Genomic DNA, 16799 nt, shown 5'->3' on the forward strand with positions numbered 1-16799 from the left:
ACAGGGAAAATATATTCTGAACCAAATAGTGTAATAAAATATTTAATAAACTATAACAGAATAACATTTGAACCATGTAAAGTGAACAGCAGTTAACAGTGGCATTAATATAGACCATTATCAGGCAGTGATAAGACCTGTACCACTCTACCTATATTTTACATTTCCTTTCATCCACCTCCTCCCCATGCTTATAGAAATGTCTCAATGACAGATGAGATCGTTGTGCAACTCTGCCCAGCTACAGCTCAAGCCTATATTAAGTTAGAAATGGTTTGTCTGATTTGGCACTGCATTGAGAGGTCCCTTTTAGTTGTGTGGAGGATAAATAGTGGAATTAAACTATTTAACAGCTGGTTTTCCTTATTTACTTTAGGTTATGCAAAAGAACAGCAACACAAAGCTTAACCTGATCCCATTCACCAGCAGTAGCACATGCTCAGCATAAGACCAAATCTCCATTTTCTGACATAATTGAACATTTATAGCATGCAAGGCACAACAGGTTAGGCCACACAAAGCCATGAACAATGTTCTTGACAAGCCAAAAAAACTGAATACAAACTACAGTAGCTGAAATCAGGAAGCAGGTACTGTAATCCAGTTAGAAGTCACAAGGCACAATTAGTTTCCTTGCTGCAACACCCTTTGGAAATACATTCTCTATTAGATGCCCAGAATTAGTTGAAAAGTTTGCAAGTTGAATCCAAATTTCCCATAGAAATGCGTTGAAAATTAATTAATGCATGTATTCGCGAAGGCTTTCACGGCTGGGATCTAATGGTCGTTGTGGGTTTTTCGGGCTTCTTGGCCGTGTTCTGAAGGTGGTTCTTCCTAACATTTCACCAGTCTCTGTGGCCAGCATCTTCAGAGGACAGCAAACAGTTTGCTGTCCTCTGAAGATGCCGGCCACAGAGACTGGCGAAATGTTAGGAAGAACCACCTTCAGAACACGGCCAAGAAGCCCGAAAAACCCACAACGACCACTAATTAATGCATTTTTATGGGGGAGAAAAGGTCAGAAACTTTAAAAAATTAAAAGAAAGTCACTTACCAGGTACTGTAGACTGAGCCTTGCTCTTCACAGTGCCTTGGTAGACCCCAGAATAGCCAAAAAAGAGCCACAAACAGCTAAAAGCCAGCAGGCACCCGGCAGACGGCAGCCATTTGGTGCTCTTCTCCGCTCCTGCTCCTTCCCCCTCCCCTCTCCCCACCTAACAGCTGATCGGTGCTGGTCTGAAAGGCTTTGCAGGCAGCTTTTTAAGCAAGTACCCCTATGCATGTTTCTACACAAATAGGTTTCAGCTCAAACGGAGCACCTTTTCACCCAAGCACGGTTTAACCCAAAACAAGCAGCTTTTAAAGCAAGTACCCCTATGCACGTTTCTACACAAGCAGGTTTCAGCTCAAACGGAGCACCTTTTCACCCAAGGACAGTTTAACGCAAAACAAGCAGCTTTTAAACTACATTTTACAGTTTAAAACGATAATACCAGCCAGTCCCAGGTCTCTCTCCCAGCAATCTAACTGCTTGGACTAGCAAGGAAGCAGACAAGCAGCCTCTTCACTAACTGAAAGTTTGAATTTCCCCGCTTTCCCTGCCTTCCCCGCATATTAGGTATGCTAATATCTGTGCACTGGATGATTGTGGGAGGAACATTCCAGCCCCTGATGGAGGTCCTGTGGGGCACCCCAAAACACTGAGTAGGTCTCTTGGCCTCTTTCAGGACTGGGGCTGTGCAGCCCTGTTCTGATCAGGAGGTGCAGCTGGGGGGGGTCACCATGCCTTTGGGGGATAGGGCACAGAAAGGGGAAGAATTTTCAGGGGCCATTCCAACTCATACCTGGCAGGGGGATACCATTATTGTAAAAGTGGTTTTCCTAGGGTAAGGCTCATCTATTGCACTCTGGATGTGCTGACCCCTGTGATTTCCCCAAATGTGGGAAAATCAACTGCCTAAGTGGGGGACTGTATGGTTTCCCCTGGTCTTTCTAGAATTACTCTTTCCCCTTTGGTCCCTGGCGGTTTTCATTGCCTGCTGCTATAGGCCTGTTAGCCTTGCTGGTTTTCCAGGTGGGCTGCAAGAAGCAGATCCTGGAAAACCAGCAGTGCAGAATGGTGAGGTCCAAACAGCAAGCAGTCTCTGGTGCCAATTCAGAGGCCTCCCAGCATGGCAGTGGGAGGCTTCTGGGTGGTGGTGGCTGAACCCTTTTTTACTGTATTCGCTCCATAAGACGCACATACTTCCCCCCCACTTTTTGGGGGGGAAGTGCATCTCATGGAGCAAAAAATATGGTATAGGTAAGTGAGGAAGCCATTTGCAACTATTCTGGCTCCTTGTTCTTCCTCCTGGGCAAACAAGCAGGAACAGCTGTGAAAAGGAGAAGCTCCACAGGCTAATATTTGCTTACCTTTCTTATCCCTTTTGGTGGTTTAAAGTAGTGGTTCTCAGACTGAGGCTCCCAAATGTTCTTGAACTGTAATTCCCAAAAACCTTCACCACTGGCCAGGATTTCTGGGAGTTGCAGTCCAAGAATATCCCGGGACCCAAGTTTGAGAAGCACTGGTCTAGAGGGAAAAGGCAAGTGGAAGTGAAAGAAGGAGAAGGCAAATGAAAGTTAAAGTTTAAAAGTCCACTAATAACATCTTGCACAAGGATCCCTCCAAATTTAAAGGCGACACTGATGTTCAGACCCAGTCTCAATGACTGGTGCTAATAGTTATTTCTATTTTTCTCATTGACTTCCTTCTTGGCTTTCTTCTGTATCATTTTTTTCACCCAGAACTATGGTTTAGGAAGGCTGAAACCATGAAGCTTTAGATTGTATTATTATAGTAGTGGATGCCAATGTAGTGTAGTTGATAAATAAATAAATATTAAATAAATAAATAAAGCCTTGGACAAGGTTCTAAGGGGTAATGACTGGACACTGATCAAACATATGTTTAAGACTGTACTGCTGTTCCAACAATTTACTCACCATTTTTGAGAAGATCCATTGTGTCCAGTATATAGGAATTATAATTGTATATCTCAACATCCATCCTCTCAATCATACGACACTTCACCTGGAAATCTTAAGTGGTATTACTCACTTACTTCTTGCATGCTTTCTCAGGCCAGTGTCTAGTGTCTAGCATCTTTCTGTGATTAAAATAGGTCACCCATTCTTTATTTCATCAAGATTGGGAAGAGATTCCCTGACATCACAGTGATATGCTGAGATTCAGTTGGGACCAAATTTTGTGAGTGAAAAAAGAAGACACTGTTCACTAACAAGAAATCAATTCTTAGATACCCAGATGAGTAAGATTTACTTGCTGGCAAACAGGCTCAAATTAGCTTCTATCATGGCTGGAGAAAGGGCCCCTTATATCATAACTATATGCTGAGATTCATCGTAATATTTTACTCTAATAAGTAGAATATTTTTACTTTCTTCAGCTTGCAGATCAAAATGACTCCTAATATAAGCTCTTCTAAAAGTTCTGGCATTCCATGCTTAATGGTGAGAAGTTTCTCAGATAGGGTCTGAGAAGACTCAGAGTCAAGGATGACTTGACAGTTGTCTCTCACTTAAGATGAGCCTATGAATGGGCGTTCTCGAAAACATCTTGTCCTCAGCAACCCTGTTCAGCTCTTGCAGATCCATGGTCTCTTTTAGGGAGTCACTCCATCTCATATTGGGTCTTTCTTTTTTTCCTGCTGCTTTCCACCTCTCCCAGCAATCCCAAAGGGATAATATCGCCCATATATTATAGTCTCCCTATCTGTAGCTTGTTCTTCAGTCTTCCACCCATGCTGCTTTTTAAAAACTTTGACAATTGCTATTGCCCCCAAATACAGAGCTGCAATGACCCTGTGGCCAGCTCTAGCATTCTATTTAGGTGTCTTGGCCGTGAAAATGTCTTCAAAAATGTTGCCTGTGGCTAAGAAGAAGGCTTCAAAGCACTGCAACAGAGGCAGCTGGAGAAAGATGCAGATGATATGAAGTTCCTTTAGCCTTCTGAAGCAGTGGGTTTTTCATGATACTAATATTGTGAAAGTGACAGCCAGAATGCTCAGCAAGAGCAGGTCTCATAAATGTAGAAGACATCGTTGTTTTTTTAAAAATAAAATAAAATAAAAACATAGGTACTAACATGACTCAGTATGGAGCCCACTTGACTCAAGTTGGTATTTTTTTCAACTTGGCTTGGCCTTCTGGGTGACTCACTCAGCTTGCCCAACCCTGAGGCCAGCCTCACAGCAAGTTTATTCAGTAGTGAATCCAACTGAATTTGATATGACTTTCTGTTGGGAGTTTTATTTGAAACCTCGCATGCTGTCTGTAGTTTGTATTACTAGGAGGGACTTTTTTTGGGCTGGTGTGATTGTCTATCCAGCGCCAATAATTTCTTTCAGCTTTTGAATTCAAGAGAGCCGCGTCTCTCTATTGAGTGATTTTTCTCCTCTCTTTCCTCAGTTGATGGCAGTTAATTCCTGTTTATCTGTTCAGTTGGTTGCTAAGTATACATGCAGTAAAGAAAGCAGCATATGCAAGTCTGTAGTTTCAAGCAATTGTAAGTAAATAAATTTATTATTATTCCTTCTACAAATGTTTCATAGTGAGTTATTGAGACTTTAAGAACTAGTTAATGAAAAAAGGGTGAACTATCTGTGAAACTTCTGCTCTGTGGATCTTTGTACTTTTAAGATAAAGGTTCCCCCTGGACATTTAGTCCAGACATGTCTGACTCTAGGGGGCAGTGCTCATCCCTGTTTCCAAGCCATGGAGCCAGTATTTGTCCGTAGACAGTTTTCGTGGTCACGTGACCAGCACGACTAGACACGGAATGCCATTACTTTCCCACCATGGTGGTACCTATTTATCTACTCACATTTAAATGCTTTCGAACTGCTAGGTTGGCAGGAGCTGGGACAAGCGACAGGAGCTCACTCAGTCGCATGGATTCGATCTTACAACTGCTGGTCTTCTGACCTTGCAGCACAGAGGCTTCTGCGGTTTAACCCACAGCGCCACCATGTCCCTCTCTCTGTACTTTTACTATGCAGCAAAAAGGAATTTTACTAGAAATTCAAAATTCTGCAATACTTCCTTCCCAGTAAGCATGTGTAGGATTTAGAAATGGGTACAAACACATGTTTGATGCTTCCCAGCCCCACCTCTTCCAGCGGGCGCCCAGAAGGAGGTAGGGCAGAAAAGCCAGGATGCTGGTTTTAAGTGAGCACCCGCCAGAGAAGGCGTGGCTGGGAACAGTTTATGCCCATATCTAACAGGATGAGAGTTATGCAGTGAAGCCCAATGCATTTGCCTCAGAATTAGGTCCCACTGAGTTCAGTGATGTTTGTTCCCAAGTAAATGTGCACATTCTGTAGCTTTAGCATTCTTTTAATTCTACCAGAGTTTCCTGAGAGACACCTCATTACAATCAGTGCATAGATATCACTGAAAGCAAGCAACCTTGCTAAAGCATCTAGGTAACAAGTATTCTAGAAATGTACCTAAAACCTAAACAACATGCAATTCCTTAGTGACATCAATAGGTGACTACATAGTTAACTGCATGACTCAGGAGTTAGATTTACCCCCTGCATTTGTGTGTGTGAGAGAGCGAGGGGCAACAGAACTCAATGATTTTGTTGAACCTTATATTTACATGCCATTCCAATGGCGCTAATCGAAGGCGTATGAAAACATTCATATTTCATGCAAATTTGTTACTGTAATCATACGTGCAAAGATGCCACAATGGAATAATCAAACACAATCTGCCTTTGTTTACACAAAGAGATAGCTAAGCTGCATTTTCCAAGAAAGAATGGAATCCCTCTGGAAATGCATTGTGATCACAGGGTTATGATTAATGGCTGTGGAGAATATGAGTGGAGATTAGCTTAAAGGGAGGGTCATAAAGAGTCCTCACATTAAAGATGACTGTGCTCAGTTCTAGCTCTATTTTTAAAATGGCTCTGATGAACTGAGAACTGATGTAAGTGGAGAGTTACAGAAATTCCACCCTTGATTGTGTATTACTCTTTTTTCTCTCTGGAATAGGTGCAGTTTACATATTCTATTATTTCATTTTGTTTCAAAATGTTGTAGAAGGATATGCCCCCACTCCAACAAAGATGGGCATCACAATATCTTGCATTCCATTTTATTTAAAAAGAATACTGTAGCTGCTTCTCAGAGAGCTTTTGAAAGGCCAAATTATTTTGTATTACCAGGAGGGACAGGCAAACAAATGTCAGCCCTCAAATTTACTGTAAATGGGCTGATTAGCATTCAGTTTGATGGGCAATTGAAGGTAGAACAAGATTTGAGAAGAACATTTCCGCAGAACAGGTGGTAAACCAAATCTCTGGAATATGGGTAGCTACCAGCACTGCCACTACCATCAGGGAAAGTGTGGTATTATTATTATTATTATTATTATTATTATTATTATTATTATTATTATTATTATTATTATTATTATTATTATTATTATTATTATTATTATTACTATTACTATTACTATTACTATTATTTATTTATTTATTTGTTTGTTTATTTATTTATTTATTTATTTGTACCCCGCCTATCTGGACCAATGGACCACTCTAGGCGGCTTCCAACATAAAATTTAAACAATAAACACAGCAAGTGCAGAAATAATACAAAACAACTATAATATAAATAGAAAAAATAAGAAGAAAAATAATAAGAAGAAAATCAAGAGTTGACTGGAGGGAAGGCCTGAGTGAAGAACCATGTTTTTAGTTGGATTTTAATGGGTAACCCATAGGCAGCAGGTGCTGGGGCTCAGAAGCAGCAGTCCTCCTCTTCTTTTATTTGGGCCCTCAGCCTTTTTCCCGTCTTGGAATCTGCACTACGTGTGCCATGCGGAGTGCTCTTTGCCTCCGAAACTAGGCTGCTGCCTTCAGGTGCAATGGGAACATAGACCCTTCAGCAACGTTAAAAGTCAGGACCAAACTATATGCTACAGAATAATACGCTATCATGAGAAAGAAGTCTTTAAGAGCTGAGGCCATCTGATTGACAAAGCAGGAATTTTTCACACATCTCATAGCTTTGTTTTGTGGCTAGTGATGGGCTAGTATGCACAGACTTAATTTACAAGTCAGAAAGCTCTGCCCAATACAAAGGATTTTCAGCTTCTAATGACAAGCTGCCTATAATGTATAATGTGGTCCTCAGGCATAACTGTCAGCTCAGTCTGCATATGGAGGGGGCAGGGACTGGCACAATTGTCCTTCACTTTAGGCAGCAAAAAGTCTTGGAGAAGCCCTATTAGCCCCAGGTTCCACAACATCTACAGACATGGAAAAGAAGGTTTCATGTACAGGAACTAGCATGGTTTTGCAAAGAACAAACCTTATGAAGCAAAGAAAAGAGATTACATCCAACAGGGCGTGTTTTCATAATAATTACCCTAACAATGGTGCCTGTCACACATGTGCTGTCTGTGATAAACAGTTAAGCACTACAGCCAAGACAAAGCTTAGATTTTGTTGGATAGCTTCCTATTGAATCTTGTGTGACGTGGCCTTGCTGGGAAAGGGACACTAGAGCTGAAGAAAAGAAGCTCATACTAGAGGGCAAAATAGGGTCTTGTCTGAGGACAACCTGGACCCCTAAATCCTCATCATGAGTTGGCTCAGTGACAATCTGCCAAAAATGAAAAGGAGAGCTTCTCAGACTCTCTGGGAGATGCTTAAGGGATCTTCCAGGTGGGACTTTGTACTTTTTAAAGTCCTCCATTGAACACTGATCTTACCAAAAATATTTTCAAGGACATTCTTTCTATATCAGCATCAACAGTGTAATTTCCTGTATTATCTGGACTTTCCTATAGCACCAAAATCCTACAGTATACGTCTCTTTTCAACTTATGCTGCTTTATCCCCATATTATGTTGCTTTGAACTGGCAAAACCAATGGCTCATTCTTCTGTGATGGATTTTTATACCATTTTGATCTTTTCTACCTGTGCTGTTTGTGAGACGGTCTCCTGAAGTGATGTTACCTGGGGTCTCCCTGCCTCTCCAATGTGTACAGTTCCTCCTTTCCATTACATTGTTTCTTGGAAGGCAGGCCCTGAATGCCCTTACCACACCACCCCCAATTTTGCATCAGTTTGGCACTAAAGTGCCTATTGATGGAGGGGTGATTATTAGCACAATGTCACACTAGAACCCTGCATTCCCTTTCAAATTGAGGCGGTCCATTGTCCCATCAGCTCATCTTTATACAAAGACGAGCTTTGTATAATCTTTGATGAGAAGATGTCACCGCTCATCTTCTCCCATATGTGCATATTTCTGCTTCTAAGTTATCTTTCTGCTTTTCCTGGTGATGACTTATCAATAAATCTGATCAAAAAGATGCAAAAAGATGCAACCTACTTTACTAATGCCCACTACCTAGAGAGCAGGCACCATGCAAAAACAAATTGTTTAAGTTAAAAGAGAAAAATAAAATAAATAAAAACACAAATGTTGGGGAAATTTCGTAGTGCTGTGATGTGGCTAGATGCTGGAAAGAGGTGTGACTCCAGGATGGAAAGGGGATGGGATGGGCAAAGGTGTTGGAACAGTCAGAGGTGGTAAAAGAGTTTGGAATTCTGGCAGTGTTTCCCTAAAGGACGTAGGCAAAAGGGGCTCACAATGGATCATCAGAGTAACATGTCAGGAACAACTGAAGATGTTTAAGCATTTTTTAAAAAATAAGCTCATTCATTGTAATTTCTATAGTGTGCAGATACCTGTTGCAAGATTATTTCCCGTACAGTATGTCAGAAATCCTATTCAACTTTTTACCCCTAGTAAAATGGGTGCCTTAAAAGGTAACTATGCTACAAAGTGAACAATGTATTTATTGTGTTCTTTCAGTAGCTGAGAGGGAGAGAATAATTTTCACTTACAGCTGTGAAAGCTTTTCTTTAGGCTGCAATATTGTGCAGACTAGTTATGCAGACTGGGATTTACAGTGGAATCCTAACTGAAATCTCGACCGGCTCCAGGGGGTTTGGAATAGGCAGAAGCATCATCTGCTGGCAGAAGTCCCTTGATGCAGACAGAAATACCCTCTTGCCAGGCTAGCTACCTCGTGCTGGCTGACCTCAAAGATATGCCAGCCGATGTGTCTGTCAGCAGCAACTCTTTGCTGGCTAAGACCTGTTAGGAGAAGAGCCAAAAAAGAGGGAGGATGGAGAGGGGGAAGAGACTAGCTATGGCACATCAAAGATTTGTTCAACTGAGGGGCACAGCCACTATGCCTATGCAAGGTTAGACCAAGGTGACAGTGGTCCTGAGTAATTTCGAACTAGTCTAGCCTAGGAGGAGGTTGGTTTCAGCACCGTTTCAGTTAGTGTAGTATTAGCTCAGCTTGCTAATTAGTCCCATTGAACACAGCATGATGTTCCTCTCATGAAAGGTGCCTATGACTGTGCTGTTGTTGGCAATGGCCTTTTGAGGTAATTTGTGAGTAGGATTTCTGTCATACCATGCGATCAAATTTTTAATAGGTGTCTACATAATGTGTATGACTGTTATGTTTACATGTCTGGAAATCTGAACAAATTCAGCAGCACTTCCAGTCTTACATGTGCTATATATAGGAAGAAAAGCTTTGTCTTTAATTTAAACTGCTTGAGCCTGTGAATGCATTTCACTCCCAGTTTCTTTAATACTGTACCAAAAATTCAAGTGGAGTGATATCTCAGTACACAGACGCATCTCATACGTATATATGTTATATATATACCGTATATATATAAAACCTTTCCTTCATTTGTATCATGTTTGTAGATGATCATTTGAGAAAGAAAAAAAATACAGTTTTCACAGCTTGCAGGCATAATTTCAGTCCTCAAAGCCATTCACTGTCAGTATCCTGAGGGCTGAGGATTGGAAGGCGAGGGAGTGGCACAGAAAAAGGGGATTTCTGAGGGTTGATTTGTGCCTAGGATTTGCTGTCACAATGTAAGAACAGATAAAAGTGTCATTGAAAAGGTCCAGAATGCTGTTCCCTTAGTTTAGGTTATGGCGAATTTCTATATATGAGAAAAGGACCAAGAAAAAAAATATTCCAAAGGAGAAGATGGCATTTACAGACAAATTCAGGCCATTAGTCTTTAAGTACACAGAGCGAGTAAGGCCCATTTAATAAATGAACCATTGCTTCTGAGTAAACATATATAGGATTACAATGTTGAACCCCTACTTTTCCTTTTCTGGGTGTCATGCATCATATAGATCTACATAGCACAGTCTGTGGAATAGGAAATCAATAACCTTTGTTGACATATATAGGACAAAAGAAAGAGGCTACAGTTAATAAGAGTACAAGGCAAAAACTGCTCTTCTAAGCAAATCTACCCTCACTTGCAGAGATAGATTTAGCCTCATGTCTATGAGCACATTTCTTTACTATCTCCTCTATCAGGAAAATAATCTAGAGGAAACCATAAATCAGGGCTCATGGAGAATTCTTTTCAAAGGGCAAAATCGTACACACACTGTCCCCCGCCACCAATTCCTGCAATATGTGAATTATGCTTCCCTTTCCTGCCCACCATAATAATGATGGGCATTTTAGGAGTGAATGCACAACACATTTGCAAATGAGAACACAGGCATAATAATCGGAGCAGGGAACTGTGTCTCCAGTCTCGCCAACCATAACCCCCTGGATTCTTGGCACACAAGTTTCACTTGACCAAACAAGACACTTTAGTAGTCAACTGTAATGGGTAGTACAAAACAGCAACGAAACACAGGAGTGGGAATGATTTAATAGAGAGTTCATCAAGTTGAATTTCATGTGTTTGTTTTCCAAACCAACACCCTTCTGGACACAGATGCTAATGGATTCACTTCAAATTAACAGTAAGTATCTAAAGCTGTGTGGGCTGAGAAACATCTCACAGGGCTTTGTCATAGCCAAAGTTAGTTGAGACTCCCAAAAATATCAAATGAATTCTCAGCTCAGAAGATTTTAAATGTTAAAAAGTTTCTATTTACTTTAGTGTTTTTTTCCCTTCCAGGAACCTAAGGAACTCTTCAAATAGACAAAATCTGTTTATTCCCACCTGGCAACTAATAACATAAGTGAAACATATATGTGTTTTCCACTGAGGTTCATACTATGCTCTTGCATTTATATTATTGGCTTGTTCAAAGGAAAGAAATAGTAGCTTGAGCTCATAATATATTGGGCAAAATGTCAAGAAGATTAGGGCACGTGGTGAAGGAAGTTGGACGGAAAACACATTTATGGCAAAGAATCCCTTATGCCAGAAATTCAAGAAATTGCACTAGAAATCATGTCTGTCTTGTATCATCTATATCTCAGCCATTGGTTTTCGTAGTATTCAGATTTGCTTCATAGGGAGGCCTAATGCCATTGTCACAAAGCCAGCATAAATCCACCAACATCACTAAACAGCAGAATGAATTATTTTGATTTGGACAGAGCTACACAACAAGAAACATTGCAAGGCAACACATTAAAAATAATAGCCTGTCTGAAATAGATGATTTTCGTGTATATGTGAGTAAAAGCTATCTGCACAATGCATGTATGTGTCAAACACAATTGACAAAAATCTAAACTACGTAAGACTTGTACTTTTCATATGCATGGATTTTTAAAGAATGGGAATTGTGTGTATCTTTCTGATTTCCTGTTCCACTTGGGAACGCAATACAATAACAAATCAATTCAAAAGTTTGCACACATCGGAAAAAGACAGATGTCAGCTCAGACAAAAGCTACAGCAGGAGTGGCATGGCCTTGGGGAGCTCGTTTAGAGGTAGACCTTCTCCAATGTTAAGTCTTGGTACCTTTCCAAGGAAGAGAAGTTGCAGCTTAAAGTTTTGCTCAATGTCCCACTCTGATTTTTGAAATTAGATTTGTCCTCATTCTATGTAGTTTTTTCCATCTATCTCAAGGCTTCTTCTCATCTTGATTCCTGAGTATCTGTCCTTTACACACCCAACAGTCATTTCACAACTGCAGTCTAAACTGATAAAGTCCAAATAAGCTGGTGCCATGTAATACATCTGAATGAAGTCTAGCTGTCTACAGAAATGGAGACAAAACTATAGGAATGCATGAAATTATCTGTGTTATAATCAACTGACTCTCCTCTAGGTGCAACTGACAATTGCGAGCTCTGCGCAAATAGCAGCCCAGCAGATAATGGGGGGGGGGGGGAGAAAGCCATGGGATTGTATGCAGTGAACATGCCTCTGACCTCCCTTCATAGACTGTCATTTTTCTTAGTTCGTATGTGCATTTAGCATTCACATTTAAAGCCTCTGTGCAGAGCCTGGGCCAGATCCAAGAAGCCTGATCTCACTTTTATTTTCATGTGTTGATTATCACCACAGTTAGAGTGTCCCAACTTAAGCTGCATGCATTTTAGGATCAATGAATTTGGGATGTGAGCTTGAAAACAATGATGAGGAATAGAGAAGCATGATGGCTCAACATTTGGGGGAAGGAGAGCAGCAGAAAAAAGTAAATCCTCCTTGTTTTACTCCTGTATCTTTTGTTGCCATGTCACAGGTCTCCCTCATAGGGATGTCAGTGAGAGGCTGGCTGGCGTGGTCCTTCCAAGGTGACCTGCTCAGCTGAGTAGAAATGATAATGGCATTTTAGACCACAAGGAGAAACCTATCATGAATAAAACACCCTTCGTCTAGGTTGTTATCTGGTAGGGACAGGAAGTATCAAAATGATGGTATACACATGTCATCACCTGGTAGGGGGCAACAGTGTATTATCCTAATGAATTTTGTGGGATTTAGAAACTGCCAAGTTTTAGTATTTTATCTAGGTAAAGGTAAAGGTTCCCCTTGACAATTTTTGTCCAGTTGTGTTCGATTCTAGGGAGCGGTGCTCATCCCCGTTTCCAAGCCATAGAGCCAGCATTTTGTCCAAAGACAATCTTCCGTGGCCACATGGCCAGTGCGACTTAGACACGGAACGCTGTTATTTTATCTATTTGATGTTAAAAATATTTTTGTTACAAAGTACTAAGTAACAAAGCAATCATTTACTATAATCTTGAACAATCCTATATACTGGAAGCATTGGTTGCTGCATGCAGAGTCTACTTAGCTGGAGTGGGATGGGCAGAACCATACAATACAGAAAACATAAAAACAACTGAAAAATGCAAACAGCAGACATCCTCACCACTACATTGTTCACATTCCCATATTTTGCTCCATATCTCCTATTGAACCTAGTATCAAAGCACACAATATTTATTTATTTATTTAAAATATTCTACCCTGCCTTTCGCCTTAAAAAGAACCCAAGATGGCTTATATCATTTGAAAGACAATATTTAAAGCTAAGAACAATGAGTATACAATGGTGACTTACATAATTAAAAAATAATATTTAAAGTTAAGAACAATGAATAGAAAAAAGTAGCTTTTTAAAATCATACTGAAGATGAGAGAAGGAAAAAGGGCAATGCAAGTGGCTATCCTGCATATTTAAGGTACTCTGACATTCTCACCAAAGAGAGACATGCTACCAAGTGTGAATACAAAAAAGAACAATACATGACATTAAGAATGTATTAAGCAGCTGTTCTCCATTGTCACTGAGGGAATGACAAGAATAGCAGAGTAGACTGTGACTGAATATTCAGAAAAACTGTAAGATCAGCTGAGCAATGGAACAAGTTGTCTAAGAAGTTCTCTAAGAAGGCTTCAAGGGAGTGACTGAATAAACAGTGTCAAAAATAATTTAAGACAAAGGGAAGCCTGCCAAAGTGCAGGTGGCTGGACATATCATGACGACCACAGATGTATATAACTTCCAGACTAATGATTCTGGGATTTCTGAATCATTACACTCTCACAGCAAATATCCAAATGTTGACAAAATCAAGAGGCATTCAGATCCTCTCTGTCAAATTGACAGAAACCCAGTGTGGTGTAGTGGAGGAAGCCATGGATCAGGACCCGGAAAACCTGGGTTTGAAAACCTGCTGAGCCATGAAAATTCACTGGGAGGCAGAGAGCGGCACTTGTGAAGCCATTACTTCATGTAAGGCATGACCAAGTGGTAATTATCCATTATCATCCCAAAGTGACAATATCACACGCTTTAATATTCCTTTGTGGCAATAATTCCTAGTAGGGACCTGTGGAAGTTCCTGACCTAAATGTGTTGAAACAAAGGGTATACAGATGGTGGCCAACCCACTCCGTGTATTATTTGAAATCCTCAAATTTGAACCTAAATCAGGTCCATGATGGTATTTGTGCATTTCCTTGAAGACTTTTTTCCTGCAAATCGGAAGATGCAAACAGCAAGGTCAGGTCACAGGCTAAGTGATGCAGACAGAACAGAAGGGCTTCTACTCACGACAGCAGCACCTTTCGAGCCGAACACTCCATTTTATTTTTATTGTTCTCCTTTATCCCAGTTGCCAAGAGAAAGCTCTGTTAACTTCCCAAGGCAACCACCAAGAACAGACTAAAAGAAAGACTTCAAAGGAAAATGTGCACAGTTTTGATTCCTTCTTCAAAATGTAGTGCAGGGACACTGCTTCTCTATATTTGTTATCACTTCTCTCTTCCTCCCAAACCTTCTTGTTCCCTAGATCTGGCATTATTGTTACTATAGCTTTAATAGATTTTGGTGCTTTAATCAATGACCTTGGGGGGGGGGGGACAAAAAAGATCAATTTACATCTTATGCAGCTACACCTGTACCACCAACTCAGCATTTTCCTGTGTCTTTCTTTTTCCACACTTCTAATCACAACACATGAATGCCAGATTTAACTCAAGGGATCTAACTGTGCTGTTTTGCTCTGTTTATACCTCTAGATGCATTACTGTGGCCTGTGGTTGCCCCCCAAGGGCACTAGATTCTGTTTCTATTAACACATTTGTCCAAAAAAAGAGGGTACAACCCAAAATTCCATTAATTTTATCTTGCATCAAATATGTTTCTGTTCTTCTTCTGACTGTTTTTTCAGCCTTTCAAGCAGACAATTATTTCCCTCCCCTTTCTTTCTTTCTTAGTTGTTAATTTTTCAGATACTGTTGTCATGGTCTCAATAAAATATTATCTGCCTTTCTAAGTTTATTCCAAAAGTTCCATTTCTTCAACTTTTCCACTTTTGGTAAGACTTTCCCAGGGGTCAGTGCTGTGCCCTCTTCTTCACTCGCAGTAGTCTCTTTTTTGGTTCCATTATCCGTTCATATGTGAGTAAGTATTCATTTATGAATAATAAATAGCACCACATTTCTGCCAATAACTTATGACTGTACAATTCTTCATGTGATTATCCCTTGTGTTCTTACCCCAATCTCTACTGCTCTTTCTGCTATTGGATGAACTCCCACACCTTTTTTTTTTGTAACAAGGGAAAACCCTTTCAATATTACTTCTTGCTTCTTATCCTTTCTCAACCTCACTTTCTCTTGTTCTTCATAATGGTGCTGTTTGTTCCTCTCTAATTTGGAATTTTGGAGTAATTTCTGAGTCTTCTTTTTCCTCCCTCTTCCCCCCGCCCCGGTCAGGATCTTAGCAACATGCAATAGTCTTGATTAATGTATCTAGAATTTGTTCTTTTTTCTCAACAGATACTTTATTAAATAGGGTTTTAAAAAATCCTTGGTTTTAGTATAATGCCAGTATCCTGTTTGTGGAAAACCATGCGTGGAATGGGCTCTTCAATGAAAAGTTCTTCTTTTCATGCTGCATGTACAAGGGGGAAATCTAGTAAACCCTTGTGCAAGCATAAAGCTCCATTGTCTGCAGTGGGCAACCATAAACTGGAAACAGATACTGCTGGGCAAGGCTCCACCTTTTTATAAAGAATAGCAATAAATCTATTTACTTGCTTTTATAATAGTATAGTTTATTCTTTTTTGTTCCCCACTTACTGTTGTTTAGCACTAGAGTAGGTTCATTGAATCAATGGAACTTATAGAGAAGCTGACTCATCTAGTCCTAACTTACTCAATGGACCTACTCTAGTTGCAACTTACAGTACAACAGGATCTCAGCCATAATTACAACAGTATAGTTAATTGCAATTTTTCTTAGCTGTATTTGGTCTTTTGTGTAATCTGTCTTGAGTCCCTTTACTGGGAGAAAGGTAGATTATACAGTATATAGAAGCAGTTAATAAATGAATGAATACACAGTTTTCATACCCTTTAAAACAGTCATTTATTGGCTAAAATCCTGTTGTGCTCTTACACAAAAGGTGTAACACTTGGAGGCAAATGGCTTCAAGTTAAGGAATCTCCATAGACATTACCTGTTGCAAACTGAATTTTAGAAGTCATTGTTGCAATATGTGGATATTGCCAAAAAAGTGATCTGACTTACAGCAGATAAAGACATTCATTTTACACATGACTTATGTACGGTTCTGTGACCAGTCAGAAAATACATTATTTAATTTTCTGTTACATCAAGTTTCATCATGTACACAGCTGTACAACATTAAGTCTTAATCCTTGATATCTACGCCTGAATACAATCAGTACAGTGACTCAGGTAAAATCAGCCATTTTACATTTAACTATACAACACTAATATTTAATACATTTTCATATCAAAATCTCAACAAGCAAAGCCCATAAATATATTTACCATGTCAGTCTCTAGGGCTGTGACTGTCAGGAAAATCCACAAGGCAGCCATCCCACATTGTTTGTTCAAAGGATCTCAGAGGTAGCCTGCTTCTGGTATTTTCATTGAGAACTTGGTATTTTCATTGAGGAGGCCTTCCTGTAATT

General features: G+C 40.1%; 1 pseudogene; it reads left to right on the plus strand.

Annotated features, from left to right (window-relative positions):
• Nucleotides 1-1836: 1836 nt before the first annotated feature.
• Nucleotides 1837-1986, plus strand: LOC140705182 (U1 spliceosomal RNA; annotated as a pseudogene).
• Nucleotides 1987-16799: the final 14813 nt, after the last annotated feature.

Source organism: Pogona vitticeps, chromosome 2 (assembly GCF_051106095.1).
Source record: "Pogona vitticeps strain Pit_001003342236 chromosome 2, PviZW2.1, whole genome shotgun sequence".
NCBI lineage: Eukaryota > Metazoa > Chordata > Lepidosauria > Squamata > Agamidae > Pogona > Pogona vitticeps.